The sequence below is a fragment of the Arachis ipaensis genome, chromosome B10 (assembly GCF_059453495.1).
Source record: "Arachis ipaensis isolate K30076 ecotype BB chromosome B10, ASM5945349v1, whole genome shotgun sequence".
Taxonomy (NCBI): Eukaryota; Viridiplantae; Streptophyta; class Magnoliopsida; order Fabales; family Fabaceae; genus Arachis; species Arachis ipaensis.
The window spans coordinates 115,679,800-115,705,601 of NC_142435.1; the positions used below are offsets into that span (position 1 = coordinate 115,679,800).

A 25,802-nucleotide genomic window follows, 5' to 3' on the forward strand; every position below is an offset into this window, starting at 1 on the left:
CTAACAAGAGAGAAAAAAACCAGTTGAAGGATTGAGTAATTATTGGTCCAGCCACAGTTGGAAGGAAGATCAAATAAGGTCAAGTAAAAGTTACTTTATGAACAAAAAGAGCAGTTACTACTACCTATTCAGTATATATCTTACCATTGCCTGTTAATTTAACTATGAATCCATCAACAACAGTTTTAGTTGTAGCCATCACATTCCAATCAACCAAAGAATCTTCAAATTGACTAAGATCTTGCCACCACCAGATAAAACCATTAGAATCTTGAGGTTCATTCTCCACATATAATGCAAATTTGTTATGTCTTAGCATTGCATCCTCTGATCCTCACTAGTTTTACCATGCAGATAGGAGTCACTCTAAGCGTCAGAAACTGGATTAGTACTGAAAAATGGAACACTGTATGGTTGTGGTGCCACATCAACAACATCTTCATTAACCATATCCACATCATCACAACTTAACCTGAATATGTTTTTCTGATAGAAGCTAGTAATGTCTTTCATGGTTGGTCTCTCACAAGGCTTCCTCTTGGTGCATCTTAATGCCAATAAAAGCACCTCAGTGACTTGCCTTGCTAATACTCTTGAATTGGGAAATGCATTTGCAATGTCTGGATCAACAATCTCGTCAATTTTGCCTATTTCTAACCAGATAAATCTAACCCAACTAACTAAACTGGTCACATTACTTTCCTCCTCAATATCCACTCTCTTTCTTGTTAGTAACTCAAGCAGAATTGCCCCATGGCTGTACACATCAGACTTTCAGCTCTGCACTATTACATATGCATTCTCTGTATCAGGGGACAACATAGCCATGTTATAGAGATACTATGCATGTATCATTGATAAACCACTATTTTATGATATATTTTGGACTGAATTGAGTGGGTTTTTGTCAACTATTCTCACACTTATACATGTAAATTGCATATTTTTAAGTTTCCTTCCCAATTTTGTGGTATGATTGAAAACATGTTTCCTAGGCCTTAAAATTGCTAATTTTTAATCCTCCTTTATTACCATTCGATGCCGTGATGTGTTTGTTAAGTGTTTTCAGGTTTACAGGACATAAATGGCTTAAAGGATGAAGATGAAGCATGTTAAAGTGGAAAGAGCACAAGAAATTGAAGACTTGGAAAGCGAGGAGCGCCATGCACGCATGGCCGACACGTGCGCGTGACCAGGAGCGTCGTTCAGTGACGCGTACGCGTGGCCAGGTGCAAGGTTCAGTGACGCGTACGCGTGATAGAGCGTCACGTGCTGCACTTAACAGAACTCGCTAGAGGGGATTTATGGGCTGATTTGGACCCAGATTCAAGACCGAAAACGTAGACTAGAGGCAGGGAAGGAGCTGAGACTGACTACACTTCACTTTCACTTTAGTTTTTTATTAGGTTTGAATTCTAGAGAAAGAAACACCTACTTTTCTCTAGGATTTTTAATATTCTTAATTTTTCTTTGAATTGGATCTAGAGAGAGCTGTTGCTACCTTCAATTGGAGTCATTGTTCTTACAGTTTTCTTCTCTATTACTTCTGTTACTTTTGTTTTTCCATTTAATTGCTTTGAATTCACGTTTGGATCTTGTTATTTTTGAATTTTATTAATGCATTGAATTATTTTTATGTTTAATTTTAGTACATGTTTGATTCTGGTTAATCATTGTTAGTGCCAATTTTGATTTAATTAATTTCTCATAATTATCATGTCTTTTATTTACATCTATTATGTGTTTATGAAAATGACATTCATGTTAATGGAGTAGATCTTCCAACTTGGCTTGGGGGTTGATTAATTAGGGTCCCTTGAGTTGTGATACTCAAGTATTGATCTGTAATTGGGAATTGCTGGCTAACTCAACTCTCACCAACTCTAGTCCTTCCCCATGAAGTGACTAGGACTTGTGGGCTAGAGTTAGTGATACCCACTTGACTTTTGATGCACAAAATTGTGATCATCAACAATGGCGCCAAAGACTTGGAGCTCTCAAACGTGAATCACACTTTGTCACAATTCCGCACAACTAACCAGCAAGTGCACTGGGTCGTCCAAGTAATAAACCTTACGTGAGTAAGGGTTGATCCCACGGAGATTGTCGGCTTGAAGCAAGCTATGGTCATCTTGTAAATCTCAGTCAGGCGGATTTAAATGGTTATGGAGTTTAAGGTGATGAAAATAAACATAAAATAAAGATAGAGATACTTATGTAATTCATTGGTGGATTTCAGATAAGCGTATGAAGATGCTTTGTTCCTCTTGAACCTCTGTTTTCCTATTGCCTTCTTCCAATCATTCATACTCCTTTCCATGGCAAGCTTTATGTTGGGCATCACCGTTGTCAATGGCTACATCCCGTCCTCTCAGTGAAAATGGTCCTGATGCTCTGTCACAACATCGGCTAATCAGCTGTCGGTTCTCGATCATGTCGGAATAGGATCCATTGATCCTTTTGCGTCTGTCACACGCCCCACAATCGCGAGTTTGAAGCTCGTCACAGTCATCCCTTCCCAAATCCTACTCGGAATACCACAGACAAGGTTTAGACTTTCTGGATCTCAGGAATGGCCACCAATAATTCTAGCCTATACCACGAAGGTTCCAATCTTAGATTAGAAACCGAAGAGATACGCATTCAAGCCATTGCTAGTAGAACAGAGGTGGTTGTCAGGCACATGTTCATAGGTGAGAATGATGATGAGTGTCACGGATAATCACATTCATCAAGTTAAAGAACGAATGAATATCTTGGAGAAGAAATACACTTGAGTTGAATAGAAAAACAATAGTACTTTGTATTAATTCATGAAGAACAGTAGAGCTCCACACCTTAATCTATGGTGTGTAGAAACTCCACCGTTGAAAATACAAAAGTGATAATGGTGTAAGCATGGCCAAATGGCCAGCCTCCAAGGTCTAGGGACTAAACGTCCAAAGATGTGTAAAAATACAATAGTGAAAGGTCCTATTTATAGAGAACGAGTAGCCTAGGGTTTACAGAAATCAGTAATTAATGCAGAAATCTTCTTACGGGCCCACTTGGTGTGTGCTTGGGCTGAGCATTGAAACTTCCATGTGTAGAGACTTTTCTTGGAGTTAAACGCCAGCTTTTGTGCCAGTTTGGGCGTTTAACTCCAGCTTTTGTGCCAGTTTTGGAGTTAAACGCCAGAATTCTTGAGCTGACTTGGAACACCGGTTTGGGCCATCAAATCTTGGGCAAAGTATGGACTATTATATATTGCTGGAAAGCCCAGGATGTCTACTTTCCAACACAATTGAGAGCGCACCAATTGGGCTTTTGTAGCTCCAGAAAATCCACTTTGAGTGCAGGAAGGTCAGAATCCAACAGCATCTGCAGTCCTTTTTCAGCCTCTGAATCAGATTTTTGCTCAGGTCCCTTAATTTCAGCCAGAAAATACGTGAAATCATAGAAAAACACACAAACTCATAGTAAATCCTAGAAAAGTGATTTTTATTTAAAAACTAATAAAAACATAATAAAAACTAACTAAAATGTACTAAAAATATACTAAAAATAATGCCAAAAAGCGTATAAATTATCCGCTCATCACAACACCAAACTTAAATTGTTGCTTGTCCCCAAGCAACTGAAATTAATATAGGATAAAAAAAAGAGAATATACAATGAATCCCAAAAACATCTATGAAGATCAGTATTAATTAGATGAGCGGGGCTTTTAGCTTTTTGCTTCTGAACAATTTTGGCATCTCACTTTATTCCTTGAAGTTCAGAATGATTGGCATCTATAAGAACTCAGAATCCAGATAGTGTTATTGATTCTCCTAGTTAAGTATGTTGATTCTTGAACACAGCTACTTTATGAGTCTTTGCCGTGGCCCAAAGCACTTTGTTTTCCAGTATTACCACCGGATACATAAATGCCACAAACACATAACTGGGTGAACCTTTTCAGATTGTGACTCAGCTTTGCTAGAGTCCCCAATTAGAGGTGTCCAGGGTTCTTAAGCACACTCTTCTTTTTTGCTTTGGACCTCGACTTTAACCGCTCAGTCTCAAGTTTTCACTTGACACCTTCACGCCACAAGCACATGGTTAGGGACAGCTTGGTTTAGCCGCTTAGACCAGGATTTTATTCCTGTGGGCCCTCCTATCCACTGATGCTCAAAGCCTTGGATTCTTTTTTATCACCCTTGCCTTTTGGTTTAAAGGGGTATTGGCTTTTTCTGCTTGCTTTTCTTTTTCTTTCTTTTTTTTTCTCTTCTTTTTTTTTCTTTTTTTTTTGCAAGCTTTTCACTGCTTTTTCTTGCTTCAAGAATCAATTTTATGATTTTTCAGATCATCAGATAACATTTCTCCTTTTCTATCATTCTTTCAAGAGACAACAATTTTAAGATTCATAAACAATCAAATTCAAAAATATGCACTGTTCAAGCATTCATTTAGAAAGACAATAGTCTTGCCACCACATCAAAATAATTAAACTGTTTTAAAATTTGAAATTCATGCACTTCTTTTTCTTTTTCAATTAAAAATATTTTTCATTTAAGAAAGGTGATGGATTCATTTTCATAGCTTTAAGGCATAGATACTTAGACACTAATGATCATGTAATAAAGAAATAAACATAAATAAACATAAGCACAATTTTCGAAAAACAGGAAAATAAAGAACAAGGAAGTTAAAGAACGGGTCCACCTTAGTGATGGCGGCTTGTTCTTCCTCTTGAAGATCTTATGGAGTGCTTGAACTCCTCAATGTCTCTTCCTTGCCTTTGTTGCTCCTCTCTCATGGTTCTTTGATCTTCTCTAATTTCATGGAGGAGGGTGGAATGCTCTTGGTGCTCCACCCTTAGTTGTCCCATGTTGGAACTTAATTCTCCTAGGGAGGTGTTGATTTGCTCCCAATAGTTTTGTGGAGGAAGATGCATCCCTTGAGGTATCTCAGAGATTTCATGATGAGGAATTTCCTCATGCTCTTGATGAGGTTCTCTTGTTTTCTCCATCCTTTTCTTAGTGATGGGTTTGCCTTCATCAATGAGAATGTCTCCCTCTATGTCAATTCCAACCGAATTGCAAAGGTGACAAATGAGATGAGGGAAGGCTAACCTTGCCAAAGGAGAGGACTTGTTCGCCACCTTATAGAGTTCTTGGGATATAACCTCATGAACTTCTACTTCCTCTCTAATCATGATGCTATGAATCATGATAGCCCGGTCTATAGTAACTTCAGATCGGTTACTAGTAGGAATGATTGAGCGTTGGATGAACTCCAACCATCCCCTAGCCATGGGCTTGAGCTCATGCCTTTTTAGTTGAACCGGCTTCCCTCTTGAATATCTCTTCCATTGAGCGCCCTCTTCACAGATGTCCATGAGGACTTGGTCCAACCTTTGATCAAAGTTGACCCTTCTAGTGTATGGGTGTGCATCTCCTTGCATCATGGGCAAGTTGAATGCCAACCTTACATTTTCCGGACTAAAATCTAAATATTTCCCTCGGACCATTGTAAGCCAATTCTTAGGGTCTGGGTTCACACTTTGATCATGGTTCTTGGTGATCCATGCATTGGCATAGAACTCTTGAACCATTAAGATTCCGACTTGTTGAATGGGATTGGTGAGAACTTCCCAACCTCTTCTTCGGATCTCATGTCGGATCTCCGGATATTCGCCCTTTTTGAGCTTAAAAGGGACCTCGGGGATCACCTTCTTCTTAGCCACAACTTCATAGAAGTGGTCTTGATGCACCTTTGAGAGGAATCTCTCCATCTCCCATGACTCGGAGGTGGAAGCTTTTGCCTTCCCTTTCCTCTTTCTAGAGGTTTCTCCGGCCTTTGGTGCCATAAATGGTTATGGAAAAATAAAAAGCTTTAGCTTTTACCACACCAAACTTAGAAGGTTGCTCGTCCTCGAGCAAAAGAAGAAAGACGAGAGTAGAAGAAGAAGAAATAGAGGAGATGGAGTGGGCTTTGTGATTCGGCCAAGGGGGAGAAGTGGTGTTTAGGTTGTGTGAAAATGAAGGAGTGAAGATGGGTTTATATAGGAGTGAGAGGGGAGGTATGGTTTGGCCATTATGGGTGGGTTTGGGAGGGAAAGTGGTTTGAATTTGAATGGTGAGGTAGGTGGGGTTTTATGAAGGATGGATGTGAGTGGTGAAGAGAATGGTGGGATTTGATAGGTGAGGGGTTTTTGGGGAAGAGGTATTGAGGTGATTGGTGAATGGGTGAAGAAGAGAGAGAGTGGTGGGGTAGGTGGGGATCCTGTGGGGTTCACAGATCCTGAAGTGTCAAGGATTTCTCATCCCTGCACCATGTGGCGTGTAAAATGCCCCTTTTCTGCCAATCCTGGCGTTAAACGCCAGGCTGCTGCCCATTTCTGGCGTTTAACGCCAGCTTCTTGCCCATTCCTGGCGTTAAACGCCAGTCTGGTGCCCTTTTCTGGCGTTAAACGCCCAGAATGGTGCCAGACTGGGCGTTTAACGCCCATTCTGCTACCTTTACTGGCGTTTAAATGCCAGTAACTATCTCTTCCAGGGTGTTCTGTTTTTCACTTTGTTTTTACTTTTTCAATTGTTTTTGTGACTTTACATGATCATCAACCTACAGAAAATATAAAATAACAATAGAAAATAGAAAATTATCATAGAATAGTAACGATTGGGTTGCCTCCCAATAAGCGCTTCTTTAATGTCAATAGCTTCACAGTGGGCTCTCATGGAGCCTCACAGATATTTAGAGTAATGTTAGAACCTCCCAACACCAAACTTAGAGTTTGACTGTGGGGCCTCTGTTTGACTCTGTATTGAGAGAAGCTCTTCATGCTTCCTTTCCATGGTTACAGAGGGATATCCTTGAGCTTTAAACACAAGGGAGTCTTCATTCACTTGAATGATCAATTCTCCTCTGTCAACATCAATCACAGCTTTTACTATGGCTAGGAAGGGTCTGCCAAGGATGATGGATTCATCCATACACTTCCCAATTTCTAGGACTATGAAATCAGCAGAGATGTAATGGTCTTCAACCTTTGCCAAGACATCCTCTACAAGTCCATAAGCTTGTTTCTTTGAATTGTCTGCCATCTCCAGTGAGATTCTAGCAGCTTGTACCTCAATGATCCCTAGCTTCTCTATTACGGAGAGAGGCATAAGGTTTATGCTTGACCCTAGGTCACACAGAGCCTTCTCAAAGGTCATGGTGCCTATGGTACAAGGTATTAAGAATTTTCCAGGATCTTGTTTCTTCATAGGTGATCTCTGCCTAGTCAAGTCATCCAGTTCTTTGATGAGCAATGGAGGTTCATCCTCCCAAGTCTCATTACCAAACAACTTGGCATTTAGCTTCATGATTGCTCCAAGGTACTTAGCAACTTGCTCTTCAGTGACATCTTCATCCTCTTCAGAGGAAGAATACTCATCAGAGCTCATGAATGGCAAAAGTAAATTTAATGGAATCTCTATGGTCTCAGTGTGAGCCTCAGATTCCCATGGTTCCTCATTAGGGAACTCCACGGAGGTCAGTGGATGTCCATTGAGGTCTTCCTCAGTGGAGATCACCGCCTCTTCCTCCTCTCCATGTTCGGACATTTGAGATGTGGTTATGGCCTTGCACTCTCTTTTTGGATTCACTTCTGTATTACTAGGGAGAGTGCCAGGAGGGAGTTCAATAATTTTCTTACTCAGCTGACCCACTTGTGCCTCCAAATTTCTAATGGAGGACCTTGTTTCAGTCATGAAACTTTGAGTGGTTTTGATTAGATCAGAGACAATGGTTGCTAAGTCAGAGTGGCTTTGCTTAGAATTCTCTGTCTGTTGCTGAAAAGATGATGGAAAAGGCTTGCCATTGCTAAACCTATTTCTTCCACCATTACTGTTGTTGAAACCTTGTTGAGGTCTCTGTTGATCCTTCCATAAGAGATTTGGATGATTTCTCTATAAAGGATTATAGGTGTTTCCATAGGGTTCTCCCATGTAATTCACCTCTTCCATTGCTTGGTTCTCAGGATCATAAGCTTCTTCTTCAGAGGAAGCTTCCTTAGTACTGCCTGTTGCTGCTTGCATTCCAGACAGACTCTGAGAAATCACATTGACTTGTTGGGTCAATATTTTATTCTGAGCCAATATGGCATTCAAAGTATCAATCTCAAGAACTCCTTTCTTCTGAGTTGTCCCATTATTCACAGGATTCCTTTCAGAGGTATACATGAATTGGTTATTTGCAACCATTTCAATGAGTTCTTGAGCTTCTGCAGGAGTCTTCTTCAGATGAAGAGATCCTCTAGCAGAGCTATCCAATGACATCTTGGATAGTTCAGACAGACCATCATAGAAGATTCCTATGATGCTCCATTCTGAAAGCATGTCAGAAGGGCATCTTCTGATCAATTGCTTGTATCTTTTCCAAGCTTCATAGAGGGATTCTCCTTCCTTCTGTCTAAAGGTTTGGACTTCTACTCTAAGCTTACTCAATTTTTGAGGTGGAAAGAACTTTGCCAAGAAGGCATTGACTAGCTTTTCCCAAGAGTTCAGGCTTTCCTTAGGTTGTGAATCCAACCATATCCTAGCTCTGTCTCTTACAGCAAAAGGAAAGAGCATAAGTCTGTAGACTTCAGAGTCAACCCCATTGGTCTTGACAGTGTCACAAATTTGCAAGAACTCAGCTAAGAACTGATGAGGATCTTCCAATGGAAGTCCATGAAACTTGCAGTTCTGTTGCATTAGAGAAACTAATTGAGGCTTAAGCTCAAAGTTGTTTGCTCCAATGGCAGGGATTGAGATGCTTCTCCCATAGAAATCGGGAGTAGGTGCAGTAAAGTCACCAAGCACCTTCCTTGCATTGTTGACATTGTTGTTGTTTTCGGCTGCCATGGTTTCTTCTTCTTTGAAAAGCTTTGTTAGGCCCTCTAGAGAGAGTTGTGTTTTGGTTTCTCTTAGCTTTCTCTTCAAGGTCCTTTCAGGTTTAGGATCAGCTTCAACAAGAATGCTTTTATCTTTGCTCCTGCTCGTATGAAAGAGAAGAGAACAAGAAAGTAGGGAATCTTCTATGTCACAGTATAGAGATTCCTTGAGGTGTCAGAGGAAAAGAAGAATAGAAGGAGGAGGTAGAGATGAGAGAATTCGAACTTATTAAAGAAATATGGTTTGAATTGCACCTTGAGGAGGAGTGTTAGCCCCTTAAATAGAAGGATGTGAAAAAAGGGGAAGAATTTTCGAAAATAAAAGATTTTGAAATAATAAAAAGAAAATTTTGAAAATTTGATTGAGATTTTTGAAAATTAAGTTTGGGAAAGAAATTAAGTGATTTTGAAAGAGATTTTGAAATTAGAAATGAAAAAGATATGATTGAAAATTAATTTTGAAAAAGATGTGATTGAAAAGATATGATTGAGAAGACATGATTGAAAATCAAATTAAAAGGAGAAAGTTTTAAAACTAAAGTTGATTACTTGACTAACAAGAAATTAAAAGATATGATTCTAAAATTTAAAATTTGATCCTTTCTTAATAGGCAAGTAACAACTTGAAAATTTTTGAAGTAAATCATGAATTGAAGCAAGGATTTTTGAAAATAGTAAAAATAATTATAAAATGGAAAGAAATTGATTTTGAAAGAGATATGATTGAAAAGATATGATTTGAAAAAGATTTAATTTTGAAAAATTATGAGAACTTGAAAAAAAATGTAAATTAAAAACAAGATCTTCCCTCTAGTGTCATCCTGGCGTTAAACGCCCAGAATGGTGCTCATTCTGGTGTTTAACGCCCAAATCTCTACCTTTTTGGGCGTTAAACGCCAGTTTTCTTTCTTCACTGGGCGTTTTGAACGCCCAGCTTTTTCTATTTGATTCCTCTGCTGAATGTTCTGAATATTCAATTCTCTGTATTATTGACTTGAAAAGACATAGTTTTAAAAATTTTTGAATTTTTGATGATGGGAATCAACAAAAATGCAACTAAGATCAAATAAACAATGCATGTAAGACACCAAACTTAAAAGTTTGTATAGTAAGGACTATAACAATGTAAAAATGCATGTAAGAAACAACAAAACACACAAAACAAGAGCATTTAAAGATTAGAGCAATGAAATCATCAAGAACAACTTGAAGATCAATGAAGAACAATATGTATAAATTCGAAAAATGCAAGAAGAATAAAAACATGCAATTGACACCAAACTTAAAAATTGATACTAGACTCAAACAAGAAACATGAAATATTTTTGGTTTTATGATTTTAAAATTTTTTTTTGTATTTTTTTCGAAAATTATATAGAAAAGAAAATAAAGAGAATCAAAACTTTTAATAAGAATTCCAGGAATCATGCAATGTTAGTCTAAAGCTTCAGTCTAAAAAGGATTAGACATGTTTGGCCAAGCTTCAGCAGGACATTACATTCAATAGCTAAATTGATGAGAATCAATCAGCTTTTGTGATGGTGGGAACATCACCTTGAAACTCTAGAATTCATTCTTAAAAATTCTGAAGAAAAGATACCTAATCTAACCAACAAGATGAACCATCAGTTGTCCAAACTCGAACAATCCCCGGCAACGGCGCCAAAAACTTGGTGCATGAAATTGTGATCATTAACAATGGCGCCAAAGACTTGGAGCTCTCAAACGTGAATCACACTTTGTCACAATTCCGCACAACTAACCAGCAAGTGCACTGGGTCGTCCAAGTAATAAACCTTACGTGAGTAAGGGTCGATCCCACGGAGATTGTCGGCTTGAAGCAAGCTATGGTCATCTTGTAAATCTCAGTCAGGCAGATTCAATTGGTGATGGAGGATTGATAATTAAAAGATGAATAAAACATAAAATAAAGATAGAGATACTTATGTAATTCATTGGTGGATTTCAGATAAGCGTATGAAGATGCTTTGTTCCCCTTGAACCTCTGCTTTCCTATTGCCTTCTTCCAATCATTCATACTCCTTTCCATGGCAAGCTTTATGTTGGGCATCACCGTTGTCAATGGCTACATCCCGTCCTCTTAGTGAAAATGGTCCTGATGCTTTGTCAGAACATCGGCTAATCAGCTGTCGGTTCTCGATCACGTCGGAATAGGATCCATTGATCCTTTTGCGTCTGTCACACGCCCCACAATCGCGAGTTTGAAGCTCGTCACAGTCATCCCTTCCCAGATCCTACTCGGAATACCACATACAAGGTTTAGACTTTCCGGATCTCAGGAATGGCCGCCAATAATTCTAGCCTATACCACGAAGGTTCCAATCTTAGATTAGAAACCCAAGAGATACGCATTCAAGCCATTGCTAGTAGAACAGAGGTGGTTGTCAGGCACATGTTCATAGGTGAGAATGATGATGAGTGTCACGGATCATCACATTCATCAAGTTGAAGAATGAATGAATATCTTGGAGAAGAAATAGACTTGAGTTGAATAGAAAAACAATAGTACTTTGTATTAATTCATGAAGAACAGCAGAGCTCCACACCTTAATCTATGGTGTGTAGAAACTCCACCGTTGAAAATACAAAAGTGATAATGGTGTAAGCATGGCCGAATGGCCAGCCTCCAAGGTCTAGGGACTAAACTTCCAAAGATGTGTAAAAATACAATAGTGAAAGGTCCTATTTATAGAGAACTAGTAGCCTAGGGTTTATAGAAATCAGTAATTAATGCAGAAATCTTCTTCCGGGCCCACTTGGTGTGTGCTTGAGCTGAGCATTGAAGCTTCCATGTGTAGAGACTTTTCTTGGAGTTAAACGCCAGCTTTTGTGCCAGTTTGGGCGTTTAACTCCAGCTTTTGTGCCAGTTTTGGAGTTAAACGACAGAATTCTTGAGCTGACTTGAAACGCCAGTTTGGGCCATCAAATCTTGGGCAAAATATGGACTATTATATATTTTTGGAAAGCCCAGGATATCTACTTTCCAACGCAATTAAGAGCGCGCCAATTGGGCTTTTGTAGCTCCAGAAAGTCCACTTTGAGTGCAGGGAGGTCAGAATCCAACAGCATCTGCAGTCCTTTTTCAGCCTCTGAATCAGATTTTTGCTCAGGTCCCTCAATTTCAGCCAGAAAATACCTGAAATCACAGAAAAATACACAAACTCATAGTAAAGCCCAGAAAAGTGATTTTTATTTAAAAACTAATAAAAACATAATAAAAACTAACTAAAATGTACTAAAAACATACTAAAAACAATGCCAAAAAGCGTATAAATTATCCGCTCATCAACTTTTCTTCAATTGCTAGAGGATAACTAAGTGGAAGCAATGAACATTTACTATTATACTTGGGAAAGACAACAAGGATAGAAACTCCAATTCTCTCCCCTGACCAAGGCCTTTTATTTTGAATACATATCACCTCTTGTTATTTATTCATTGCTTTAATTCCTAGCCATTTATTTTTCTGTTCCCAATTTCAAAAAAATACTCGAAAAAAATCCTAACCAATAATTTGTATCCTATGTCAACTCTTAGGGAAATAACCTAGGATTCTACTCCCGATTATTTATTATTAATTGTGACACATTCTAAATTGATAGTCAAAATTTCATTGGTTAAGGCTGTACTTGCAATGCTATTTTTACCAGAAATTTTTTAACCGGCATTTTTCCACCCATCAATTTTTGGCGCTATTGCCGGGGAGTTGCATATGTGTGCTAAGTTATTGATTGGTGTAAATATATTTATATTTACATAATTGTATTTTTTTATTTGTGTTTTTTTGTTTATTAGTAGTATTTATTATTTATTTTTCTTAGTATATTTTGTTGCCATGAGCTCTATGTTTCTTTTATTGAATGACGCGTTCATTACCAGATCCGAGCCTAGCCGCATTTGATCCTGAAATTGAAAAAATCATTTCACATATTAGGCGAGCTCGGCGTCGGTTAGCCTCCGAGGGTGGTGAAGGGGTTTCACCCAATTCACCAACCTTACTCGAGGTAGAGTTTGAAGCGTCATTTGAGGAAGAAACTAACTCCTCTCCTACTAAGTCCATTGACATCTCTTCTGTTGATTTAGGTGCAGATACTATGGCAGCTCCTAGAAGGATCACTCTCAAGGAAGCGGGAGCTCCGGATTTTACTCTTCAACCCCTTCAAGCGCGTCATCCGACTTTAACTGCTGATTTTGAACTGAAGACCACATTGATTAATCTACTGCCTAAATTTCATAGTTTACCCGCTCAAGAGCCCATCAAGCACCTTAGAGACTTTCAAACAGCTTGTTCAACTACTAGGCGGCATGGTGCGGATGAGGCTGCTGTTTGGTTATATGCCTTCCCATTTTCTCTTGAGGAAAAGGCAAAGGAGTGGTTCTACACTCAACCTAAAGCTGTTGTTACTAATTGAGATTTGCTTAGAAGGAAATTCTTGGACAAGTTCTTTCTACCGGAGGTCACAGATAGATTGAGGAAGGAAATTTCCTACGTCATTCAAGGTGAATCAGAGACTCTCTATGAGTATTGGGAACACTTTAGGAATCTCCTTGACTCGTGCCCCCATCACATGATTGACTAGTTGGTGTTAATTAGCTACTTCTGCCAAGGCGTGAAGTCTCGAGACAAGACCCTCTTGGATGCTGTGAGTAATGGCTCTCTGACAAAGTACAAGACGGCGACAGAAGCGTGGCAACTGATCACCGATTTAGCCGAGTCTACTCAACATGCAAGGCAAAGGAATAATCATACCAAGGCTATTGCGGAAGTTTCTTCTAGCAGTGAGACTGTGGCACTCACTAAGACTTTGGGAGAGATGACCAATATACTCAAACAACTCCAACTCAATCAGCAACAACCTCCACCCCCTCCACAACAACACTGTCAACAGTTAGTCCCTCAGAGAGTATGTAGAATTTGCGCTTGCTATTCTCACTATACTGGTAAATGTCCACAACTCCAAGAGGACAACACCTTGGTGGCTACCAATGCTTATTACAACCGTCCGAATCAAAGGTACTATCAATAAGGCGGTAACTATAATCAAGGTGGTAACTACAATCAAGGTTGGCAAGACAATCCCAACCAAGGATAGAGAGACAACTATAACCAAGGAGGCAGAGACAATGGTGGAAATCAAAGGTGGAATAACAACTACCAACAAAACTGGTATCAACAAAACCCTCCATACCAACAACAAAGCCAAGGCCAAAGATACCAATCACCTCACCAAAGGCAAGCCCAAGCACCTCAATTCAACCAACCACAAGTCCCACAAATTACCTACCCTCCTTCTTTCTCCAACCAAGACGAAACACTCCATTCTATTCTTCAAGCACAAAAAAAGCTTCAAACTTCAGTTAACTCTAGCATCACCGGTCTTACCTCTACCATCCAAGCTCTTCTATCCCGTATGGACCCACCCTCTACCTCCAACACTCAACCTTCAAGCTCTAGTGTACTTCCCTCTCAACCTTTACCTAACCCCAAGGGTGGAATCAATACCATCACTTTGATGTCCGATACTACCTTGCAAGAGAGGAGTCCCGAGGAGCCAAGCTCAAGAGAAGACATTCAAGATGAAGAAGTTGTTGAGGTAGAAAATGTTGAAGACGAGGATGAGGTACAAGAGGCAGTTGAAGAAAAAGTTGCTCAACCAAAGGGTGGAGTATCTAAGGAAGACAATGTTTTGAAATAAGCTATTCCCATTCTTTTTCCATACCTAGCTAGGAGGATTAAAAAGCAAGTGGAGCTAGACCCCAAGATGGTGGATATCTTCAAAAAGGTTGAGGTAACTATTCTCCTTTTTTACGCTATTCGTCAAGTTCCTAAGTATGTTAAGTTTCTAAAGGATTTGTGCATGAATAAGGAAAAGATCTATGATTTAGAAACTATTCCTTCGGGTAGCTCGATTTTTGCTCTGATGGGTGCTATACCGGAGAAATGTGGTGATCCCGGTCCTTGTATGGTTATATGCACTATAGGTGGGGTACAGTTTGTTGATTGCATGTGTGACTTAGTTGCCTGTATCAGTATTATGCCATTATCTGTTTATGATGCTTTGAAGCTTCCACCATTGAGAAGGTCGGCAGCCCGTTTTGTGTTGGCAGATAAAAGCATAATCTCAGTGGTTGGCATTGCGAAAGACGTCTTGGTGAGCATTAAGAGGTCGATTTTTCCTATTGATTTCCACAGTCTAGAGATGCCCCCTAATGACCCAGGAAGACCATCATCTATCTTGCTCGGAAGGCCATTTTTGAAGACTTCTCAGTTTAAATTGGATGCCTTCTTGGGTACATATTCCTTTGAGATTGATGGAAGAGCAGTGAGTTTCAACCTTGATGAAGCTATGAGACATCCACCGGAAGACCACTCTATCTTCCAGTGTGATATTATTGATGAAACTATGGCTGAAGTTCACCAAGAGACAGTTGATGAGAAGAACATGGTTCAAGGTGCAAGTGTGGAGAAACCTTCTGAGTATACTGAAGACACCTTGCCACCTCCAGTGGTTCCGGATGATCAAATGCCAAGCCATGAGCTAAACATGGAGTTGAAGTCCCTTCCACCTTACCTAAAGTATGGTTATCTTGAAGATAATCAAAAGCTCCCAGTGATCATTGCAAAGTAGCTTACTTCCTAACAAGATGAACGACTGCTTAATATACTGAGAAGAAAGAAGAAAGCTATTGGGTGGAGTTTGGCGGACATAGTTGGTATAAGCCCTCAAGTTTGTGAGCACCGCATTTTTCTAGAGGAGGGAGCCAAGCCTATCCGTCAACCTCAAAGGCGGTTGAACCCCACAATTCCGGAAGTTGTGAAGAAGGAAGTGACCCGACTACTTAAAGCCGACATTATCTATCCAATCTCGGATAGTGAATGGGTTAGTCTAGTACAAGTGGTTCTGAAGAAGTCCGGTGTCACAATAGTGAAGAATAAGAATGGGGAACTCATGACCACAAGGGTGCAGAATTCCTGGAGAGTGTGCATCGACTACAGGCACTTGAACTTGGCCACTAGCAAGGATCACTATCCACTACCTTTCATCGATCAAATACGTGATCGCCTGTTAGGTAAATCACGCTATTATTTTTTAGATGGTTATACTGGTTATTTTCAGATCCATATTGCTCCAGATTTCACATCCCCCTTTGGAACGTATGCATATAAAAGAATGCCTTTCGGTTTATGTAATGCACTAGCTACATTTCAAAGGTGCATGATGAGTATCTTTTCAGATCTTTTTTAGCATTGTATAGAAGTATTTATGGATGACTTTAGTGTCTATGGTGATTCTTTCTATCTTTGTTTGGATAATCTTACTAGAGTATTAGAAAGATGTGGTAGTTCAAATCTTGTGCTTAATTTTGAAAAATGTCATTTTATGGTGAAGTAAGGTATTGTTCTAGGCCATGTTATTTATAATATTGGTATATCTGTTGATCCTACAAAGGTTGATATTATTTTTGGTTTACCTTACCCCTCCTCTGTGAGGAAATCCGTTCTTTTCTTGGTCATGCAGGTTTCTACCGGCGTTTTATCAAGGACTTCAGTAAGGTTGCACTACCCCTTTCTTGTCTGCTGCAGAAAGACATAGAATTTGACTTGAGTGAAGACTGCATGGAAGCATTTGACGTAGAATTCTGGGCTTATTTACTTGGAACAAAAGTGGTAGTATATTTAGACCATGCGGCTTTGAAATACTTGCTAGCTAAGAAAGAGTCTAAACCAAGGTTAATCCGTTGGATATTACTATTGCAAGAGTTCGATTTAGAGATCAAAGATAGGAGTGGTTCCCAAAATTTGGTGGCGGACCACTTGAGTCACCTAGAACATATTAAAAGTGACTCCACTCCTATCAATGATGAATTTCCACTTGATAGCTTGCAAGCAATATCTAAGGTGGTTCCTTGATATGCACCCATAGCTAATTATTTGGTTAGTCGCACCTTTCCTCCAAATTTTTCTAAACATCAAAAGGACAAGCTCAAGAGTGAGTCCAAGTATTACATATGGGATGACCCATATTTATGGAGATGTGGTGCTGACCAAATAATTAGAAGGTGTGTTTTACAATCCAAAATCCAGTCTATTTTAGAGGCATGCCACTCTTCTGAGAGTGGTGGACACTTTAGTCCTCAAAGAACAGCAAGAAAAGTTTTAGACTGCGGATTTTGGTGGCCCACACTTTTTAAGGATGCTCATCTTTTATGTGACTCTTGCCACCAATGCCAAAGGTTTGGAAACATATCCAAGAGGGATGAGATGCCCCAACAACTCATGTTGTTTTGTGAAATTTTTTATGTTTGGGGTATTGACTTCATGGGTCCATTTCCAAACTCGAATGGTTTCTTATATTTTTGTAACAGGAAAATGACAGGTTTGTTGAAGAAACATGGCATCATTCACAAAGTAGTGACGGCTTACCATCCCCAAACAAATGGCCAAGCTGAGGTGTCTAATAGAGAGATCAAGCGCATACTCGAGAAGATTGTTAAACCTCATAGAAGGGACTGGAACTCTAGGCTTGGAGATGCGCTATGGCCTTATCGGACAGCTTACAAGACACCCATCGGCATGAGTCCGTTCCGCCTAGTCTACGGAAAGGCTTGTCACCTTCCGGTAGAGGTGGAACACAAAGCTTACTGGGCTATGAAGGAATGCAACTCAGGATTGGGAGGAGCCGGAATTGAAAGAAAATTGCAACTGGAGGAATTAGAGTGCCTTCAGCTAGAAGCATATGAAAACTCAAGGCTCTACAAAGAAAAGGTGAAGGCGGTACATGACAAGAACATCAAGAGAAGAGAGTCTAGAGCTGGGGATCAAGTCCTTCTCTACAACTCACAGTTGAGGTTAATGCCGGGCAAACTGAGGTCAAGATGGGATGGCCCCTACGTGGTGGAGAAGGTAGAACCGTATGGAGTTGTCCACTTAACTCACCCCTCAAGCCCTACCTTCTTCAAAGTCAATGGCCACCGTTTAAAGCTATATCATGGTGCGAAAGTGAAGAACAACAAGGAGCTGGAGATCTTCCTCTTAAAGGATCCAGCAAAGGAAAAGGACTGAGCCTATGGACCATCCAACTTAAGGACGTTAAAGAAAAGTGTTATGTGGGAGGCAACCCACTATGGTATGATCTTCCTTTATAAAGTTCTATTTTATTTATTTGCTTACGTTTGTTTCCTTAGTTGTCTTTGTTAATTTTCAAATCAGCATGTTTCCCTTTTGTTCTGAGTATTATAAAAAAAAGAGAGCATCCCACGCGTAAGCGTCAGCGACGCGCACGCGTCGCATGGATGCTGGCACTCTCCGGTACATTTTCCTGAGAGTTGGGCTGGAACTGTGTGGGTGGGGTGCCTGGCACACATCCCACCCCACGCGTATGCGTGCCCCACGCGTATGCATCGCCAGCAATTTCATTATCTCACACGTGTACGTGAGCGACGCGTATGCGTCGTATGTAATTTCGGCACACTCTGGTACAAAAACCCGAGACTTATGCCGGCACTATGCTAGAAGCGTGCGTCTGGCACGACGAATAGTCACGCGTACGCGTGACCGAAGCTTACACATCACTGAGATTTCTGCTTACCCACGCGTATGCGTGGATGACGCGCACGCGTCACAACGCGAATCCAATTGAATCAGCGCGCCGCCCAGACCCCCCTTCTTCTTTAATCCCTATTTTCTTTTTCTAATCCTAATTCTTCTCTCTTCTTCCTTCCTTCTTACTTCTTTCTTCTTCTTCCCCCTCCTCCAGCATCGTCGGACCACCAACTCCAGCAGCCACAATTTCCTTTCCTTTTCTTTTTTCTCTTCTCACTCCTCTTCTCTCCTTCTTACTCCCATTTATCTCCCTCTTTTCATCTTCTTTTCAAGGTTTCTTTTTCTTACTTTCTTCTACTATTTAATTCTTTTTTTTCTTACATTCGAATATTTTAATTATTTTTTGCATATTAATTTTGTTATTTGTAATTTTTTTTATTTCTTTTCTCCTCTTGCATTTTTATTTTGGTGTTGAAATTTTATTTGGTGGATTATTTTTATATTTCTTAGCTTGTTCGTGTTATGAGGTGTGCTTTGACAATTGACATTCTATTTTTGGGTCTACTATATACTTGGATTGAATACCTTACTTCTTATTTTTACTGGCATGCTTTTATCCCTCTTGTATCTAGTGTTAGTAATATGCCTTCATGCTTTTATTGACGTCTTACGTGCATGTTGTAGCTATTATGTATTTAAGATACTTTCTTTCTCTCTGGCATACATTATCACTTGCACTTTCTTACTTCCAGTGTTTATTTTTCTAAGTTTTATGTTCCTTCTTTTTCTTCCTTTTTCAGGATGGCCATTAAGAGAGGAAAAGAGAAGGCTTCTAACAAGACACCGGTGAAGAAGGGAAATAAAAGAGCACCAGCTAAGGTGCAACCATCTTCAAGGGTCAAGCCACCTACTAAGCGGGTGAAGAGGACCATCCGAGTTGATGAAGCGGAGAAGGAATTTTCTGCACAGGACTCCGCATGATTCACTAACCGCTATTGTGAGCGGGTATTCTCCGTCTTAGCGAAGAGGAACTATCACAATGAGCACCTCCTCATTCATCCAGAGCACTTCATTTGATTTTGTGGTGCCCATAATTGAAAGGAGATAGTAGAGATTCTTGAAGAAGCAGCCGCGGGAAGCTAATCTGTCTTGGATAGTTGAATTCTATGCCAACTATCACTTGCCTACCCTTCAGTCAGTCTTTGTGCGCCAAAAGCAAGTCTCTATCTCAGAAGGTGCTATTCAGAAAGCACTTGATCTTTTACCTAGTCCAGATGGGATGGATGGTTATCAAGAGGCACAGCTTGAGCGCCAGACGTTCCAGTTTGACTAGAACCTCGTCCATAGATTCATTGCCCAGCCCGACAGCGACTGGATCTATGGGCGATACTGGACTTAACCCAAGAGCATCTCCGCCCAAGACCTCACTATGGAGGCTCGAGTGTGGGCACAGATCATGTCCCACTACATCTTTCCGAGCACTCATGCATCTACTTTTACTGCCGACATGGTCGTTCTTGTCTGGTGCATCATCACAGAGAAACCTCTCAACTTGCCACGACTGATCCGACAAGCTATGGGATGGGTGCAGATAGCGGGCAACCTACCTTTTTCCGCATTGGTCACAGACTTGGTGTCTGCGACAGGAGTTTCATCTCTAGCTGGGGATGTGAAGACCATGATTCCTAGGGATGACGAATATGTCCCAAATGGGAAATATATCAGACCTCCAGCGCCACCTGTGAGCCAGAATGAAGACCCGTCCTTTGACGTCCCTTCATCATCTGCTCTACCATCATCAACACCACATGCACCACCACTATCCACCCACCAGTTGTTACTTGAGCTCATCGAGAAGGTAGACCAGCATGGCCGGAGAATAGAGCAGATGGAGTGACGCAACAAGCGCCGCTATGACTACTTGAAGGAGCTCATTGGGTGTTCTAACCCACCTATGGAGGAACCCGACACCTTGGACTCTACTTCCATTGATGGCGAGGCGAGCAATCAAGATATGGACATGGAGGCGCCCCTGTTCCCCCATTATTTAGCCATTGGAAGTGGCAATTTCAGACCCACCTTGCATATCACTGATGGCACGGAGGACCATGTCAAGCATTAAGTGTGGGGAGGTCGGTAACTGACTCCCGAAGGTAACAACTCTCTCTCAACACCAGTACTTTAATTTTTCTTGTGTTACATAGGATAACTTGCATGAGTATTTATTTGTTTGCACTTAGGTACTACTTGGTTGAAGTGATAATTTCTTTTTCAAGACGCTGCTTTAAAGCATTTCATTAATTTGAATTAAAACTTTTTGAACTTGTTTGAAGAATTTTATTTTGGAACATGGTTTTGGAGCTCGAACACACAAAACCCAGTGAGATTTTGAACCTATTTGATTGGTTGCATCTTATCAACCAATGTTTTATTTTGGTGTGTGTTGTTCTCTCTAAAATTGTGATCTTTGTCTTGCTTGATTCTATATTTCCATTGTTTGATGTATACATGCACTTACTTGATTGAGGCCTTGTTTCACTATAGCTCACTTATCCATATGGCCTTACCCTTTCATTTTCCATTGCAACCCAATGTTGAGCCTATTGTACCCCATTTATTCTTTATTTTAGCACATCATTAACTCTAAGCGAAAAACAAAAAAATATCTCTAATTTGAATTCTTGGTTAGCTTAGACTAGTGAGGATGCATATGAACTAAGTGTGGGGGATTTGGATTTGGGAATTACTTGGTTAGGGAATTGGGTATTTTATATTCTCATATGATCGAAAATGTGAAAACAGTTAGGCACTTGTTCATTCATCTAGTACATTAATCACATGCATTAACTCATTGAAAAAAAGAAGAAAAAAAAGAAAAAAAAATATATATATATATATGAATAATAAGGAAAGGAAAAGAAAAGAAAAAGAGAAAGCAATAAAAAGGGGACAAAATGCCCCAAGCCTAATAAGTGAACTAACGCATATGATTTATACTCAAAAGATATCAATGTTTATGGATTTGTGGAAAAATAGTTAATGGGTGGCTAGACTTTACATTGTGATAACGTGGAATGTCTTAAGTTAGGTGGGAAGTTTAGGTTAATCAAGGATTCGGATTTTAGTCCACTTAACCAAATACATTCCTACCTTGACCTTAACCCCATTACAACCCTTGAAAAGACCTCTTGATATTTGTATTTGTGCATTAAATTTTTGTTGATTGTTAGAAGAAGATCAAGCCTTGGAAAGCAAGATTAGTAGATAACCGAGAGAATCAACCTTCAAACACTAGAGTGATTAGAGTGTATACACTTCCAGGGAGGGTTTGATGCTCGATTCTTTGTTCCCGGCTTTCATGAGCTTTCTTCTTGCAAGTTTACTTGTACTTTATTTTGAGATTTAAATTAGTGGAATCCAGTTGTTTGTTCATGGAGAATTTGTTTACTTTTAACCAAGTAGGTAGAAGCATTTTAGCATGTAGTTGCATTCATATAGATAGGTTGCATTGCATAAGTCTCACCTTTTCCTCTTCACTCTTTTGGTTTCCTTGAGTTTAGCATAAGGACATGTTAATGTTTAAGTGTCGAGAGATTTGATAAACCACTATTTTATGATATATTTTAGACTGAATTGAGTGGGTTTTGTCAACTATTCTCACACTTATTCATGTAAATTGCATGTTTTTAAGTTTCCTTCCCAATTTTGTGGTATGATTGAAAATATGTTTCCTAGGCCTTAGAATTGCTAATTTTTAATCCTCCGTTATTACCATTCGATGCCGTGATGTATTTTTTAATTATTTTTAGGTTTACATGGCATAAATGGCTTAAACGATGAAGATGAAGCATGTTAAAGTGGAAGGAGCACAAGAAATTGAAGACTTGGGAAGCGAGGAGCGACGCGCATGCATGGCCGACGCGTGCGCGTGACCAGGAGCGTCGTTCAGCGACGTGTAAGCGTGACTGACGCGTACGCGTACGCGTGACAGAGCGTCACATGCTGCACTTAACAGAACTCGCAGGGGGCAATTTCTGGGCTTATTTGGACCCAGATTCAAGCCCGAAAATGCAGACTAGAGGTAGGGAAGGAGCTGAGACTGACTACACTTCACTTTCATTTTAGTTTTTGATTAGTTTTGAATTCTAGAGAGAGAAAAACCTACTTTGCTCTAGGGTTTTTGATATTCTTAATTTTTCTTTGAATTAGATCTAGAGAGAGCTGCTGCTACCTTCAATTGGAGTCATTGTTCTTACAGTTTTCTTCTCTATTACTTTTATTACTTTTATTTTTCCATTTAATTACTTTGAATTCACGTTTGGATCTTGTTATTTTTTAATTTTATTAATGCATTGAATTATTTTTATGTTTAATTTTAGTACGTGTTTGATTCTGGTTAATCATTGTTAGTGCTAATTTTTAATTTAATTAATTTCTCATAATTATCATGTCTTTTATTTATATCTATTATGTGTTTATGAAAATGACATTCATGTTAATGGAGTAGATCTTTCAACTTGGCTTGGGGGTTGATTAATTGGGGTTCCTTGAGTTGTGATACTCAAGTATTGATCTGTAATTGAGAATTGCTGGCTAACTCAACTCTCACCAACTCTAGTCCTTCCCCATGAAGTGACTAGGACTTGTGGGCTAGAGTTAGTGATACCCACTTAACTTTCCTTCAATTGTTAGAGGATAACTAAGTGGAAGCAATGAACATTTACTATTATACTTGGGAAAGACAACAAGGATAGAAACTCCAATTCTCTCCCCTGACCAAGGCCTTTTATTTTGAACACATATCACCCCTTGTTATTTATTCATTGCTTTCATTTCTAGCCATTTATTTTTTCGTTCCCAATTTCAAAAAAATACTCGAAAAAAATTCTAACCAATAATTCGTATCCTGTGTCAACTCTTAGGGAAACAACACGGATTCTACTCCCGGTTATTTATTATTAATTGTGACACATTCTAAATTGATAGTGAAAATTTTGTCAGTTAAGGCTGTACTTGCAACGCTATTTTTATCAGAAATTCTTAACCGACATGTTTCCATCCATCAATCATCACGTTAGAGAAGCAGAAATTACTGTTAGCTATGAAAGTGGTGTGCAAAATGCAAATCAATTAAAAAATTTAGGAGAAAGTTTTTCTTTTTTTTCCTTTGTTCTAATAGTTTATATAAATAATTAAACACTTGAACACTTAGAGAGAGAGAAGTACAGAGTACATCAAGATCCTTCCTCTAATCTCAACACTAAAAACAATTATCAACATCCAAAACTTTAATCTAGCTTAGGAGAAAGATCTACGTACCTGGTGCGATATACCAAAAGTACCTACAACATATGTTGAAAGCTTTTTCCAAGAATGAGATTGACTATAAGAATGCTCAGTAAGGTTCCTATAGAGGGAAGTACCAAAATCAGATATAAGAGGCTCCATCTGATCATTAAGAAGTATATTATGTGGCTTTATGTCTCGATACACTATAGGTGTGGTGTGGTCATGATGCAGATATTTTAGTCCATGTGCAATTCCAACAACGATGTTAAGCCGTATACTCCAACTTAAGGGTGGTGGGGATATTTCTCATGCAAAATATCATGGAGGCTTCCATTCTTCATGTACTTATATAAGACCATACCATAGTTCTCTCCTATCCAGTAGCCTGCACAAGAGACCAAGTTTCTATGCTTGATCCCTCTTAGCACTTCAATTTCTTTCCGCATAATATATAAATACTTCCTCTTGTTCCTTTCGAATGCAAACTTCTTTACAGCAAAAGTTGTATAACCCAGTTGAGCTCTATAAGCAATCTCATGAGCTCCTCTGCCAATAATGTATTTATCATTTAGGTTATCTGTAGCCCCATCACTATGTCGTGAAGGGAATCTGATTGGTTTTTAGTGAAGAACTTCATTTATTCCTTGTATAGAAAATTGATCCTTCCTGCTCCTCTTTCACCATAAACATAATTCTTCATTTCTTTCTTGCGGAGATACATCAAAAGTAAAGCTACCAGCATAGCTGAAACAAACAGTGAGGATCCAAGATCTATCATTAAAATTACCAATGCGCTGATGCCTTTGTGATCAGTTAATTGATAGGGACATGGCTTCAAATTACAAGTATTGGTCCAATCCAGGCCACTAGAAGGAGAACAACTGACATTTAAATGGGGATTGCCCAAGAAAGAAGATGATGAGGAATCCAGAAACTTGCAGAGGGATATTGGAACAAGACCATACAAGAAATTATATGAAATATTGATCTCAATCAATGGTAGTTGAGTAAGAACATCTATGTTTTCTGTCAAATTGTTCAGTGATATGTCCAGACTTTGCAGTTCTTGTAGTTGCCCAAGTTCTAAAGGAAGCACACCTGTCAATCCATTGCTACTCAAATTCAACCCATAGAACAGCTTCTGCAGTTTTCCCAATAATGGAGGAATTGTTCCTCCAATTAAATTTCCACCAAGTTGTAGTTCACGAAGCTTGCTAAGTTCTGAGAAAAAGCTTGGGATACCACCTGTAAAATGATTCTCTCTTAAAATTAATGTGGTTATCCCAGTCCAGTTCCTCAGACTTAATGGGAAGGAACCGTTTAGGGAATTGAATCCAACATCAAAATGATCCATTTTTGTACAATTTGACAGCTGTGGTGGCAAAGGCCCTTCCAAATTATTGTGAGAAAGATCCAAAATCGTAAGATTTGCAAGCTTTCCAAGTGCAAATGGTATGAGTCTAGTAAGTTTGTTCATTGACATGTTAATTGCAGCAAGATTTGTATAATTTTCTAGACTTGGTGGAATTGGTCCACTGATGTTATTCTTGCTTATGTGTAAATATTTGAGGTTCATATTACTCTCAAAAATAGGAAGAGACCCAATGAAATTATTTTCACTGAGAATCAGCATACTTAGACTTGTACACATTCCTATCCCGCTTACGTTGAGATCTGAGGTCTGTGGCAGAGTATCCCGCTCGCATCCTTTCGAATCACAGGAGTGTGCCCGGAACTATATCCATGGGGGTTCCCGTATCTATATACGTGATCAAAAGGCGACATTCCTATGGAAATGTGTCGGGTTGGCAGTTGAACCGACAATGTGATATCAGAGCCAAATAGGACAAGTATTCATCATGTGCATCTTTTATGTGTTTGATTGCTTTACCGACTTGCTTTGTTTTCCTAATTGTATAACATGCTTAATTGCTTCTTGGATTACTTGATATACATGATAGTTACTTGTGCTTTACTTGTATGTATTAATTGTGTTTTCTACTGTGATTGAGGAGGTTTGGAAGGCGGTGGCGATGGGATTGCATGGCGGTTAGGCTGGCGAAG

The 25,802-nt window shown here is 39.4% G+C and overlaps 1 non-coding gene and 2 pseudogenes across 1 annotated transcript; 1 reads left to right on the forward strand and 2 right to left on the reverse strand.

Annotated features, from left to right (window-relative positions):
* On the reverse strand, positions 1–25,389 carry LOC107621012 (leucine-rich repeat receptor-like protein kinase PEPR1; annotated as a pseudogene).
* Positions 6,732–8,348, reverse strand: LOC148581403 (uncharacterized; annotated as a pseudogene).
* On the forward strand, positions 8,343–8,450 carry LOC148581404 (small nucleolar RNA R71). The gene has a single exon (XR_015896292.1). It is a non-coding gene; the product is annotated as a small nucleolar RNA R71 (small nucleolar RNA).
* Positions 25,390–25,802: the final 413 nt, after the last annotated feature.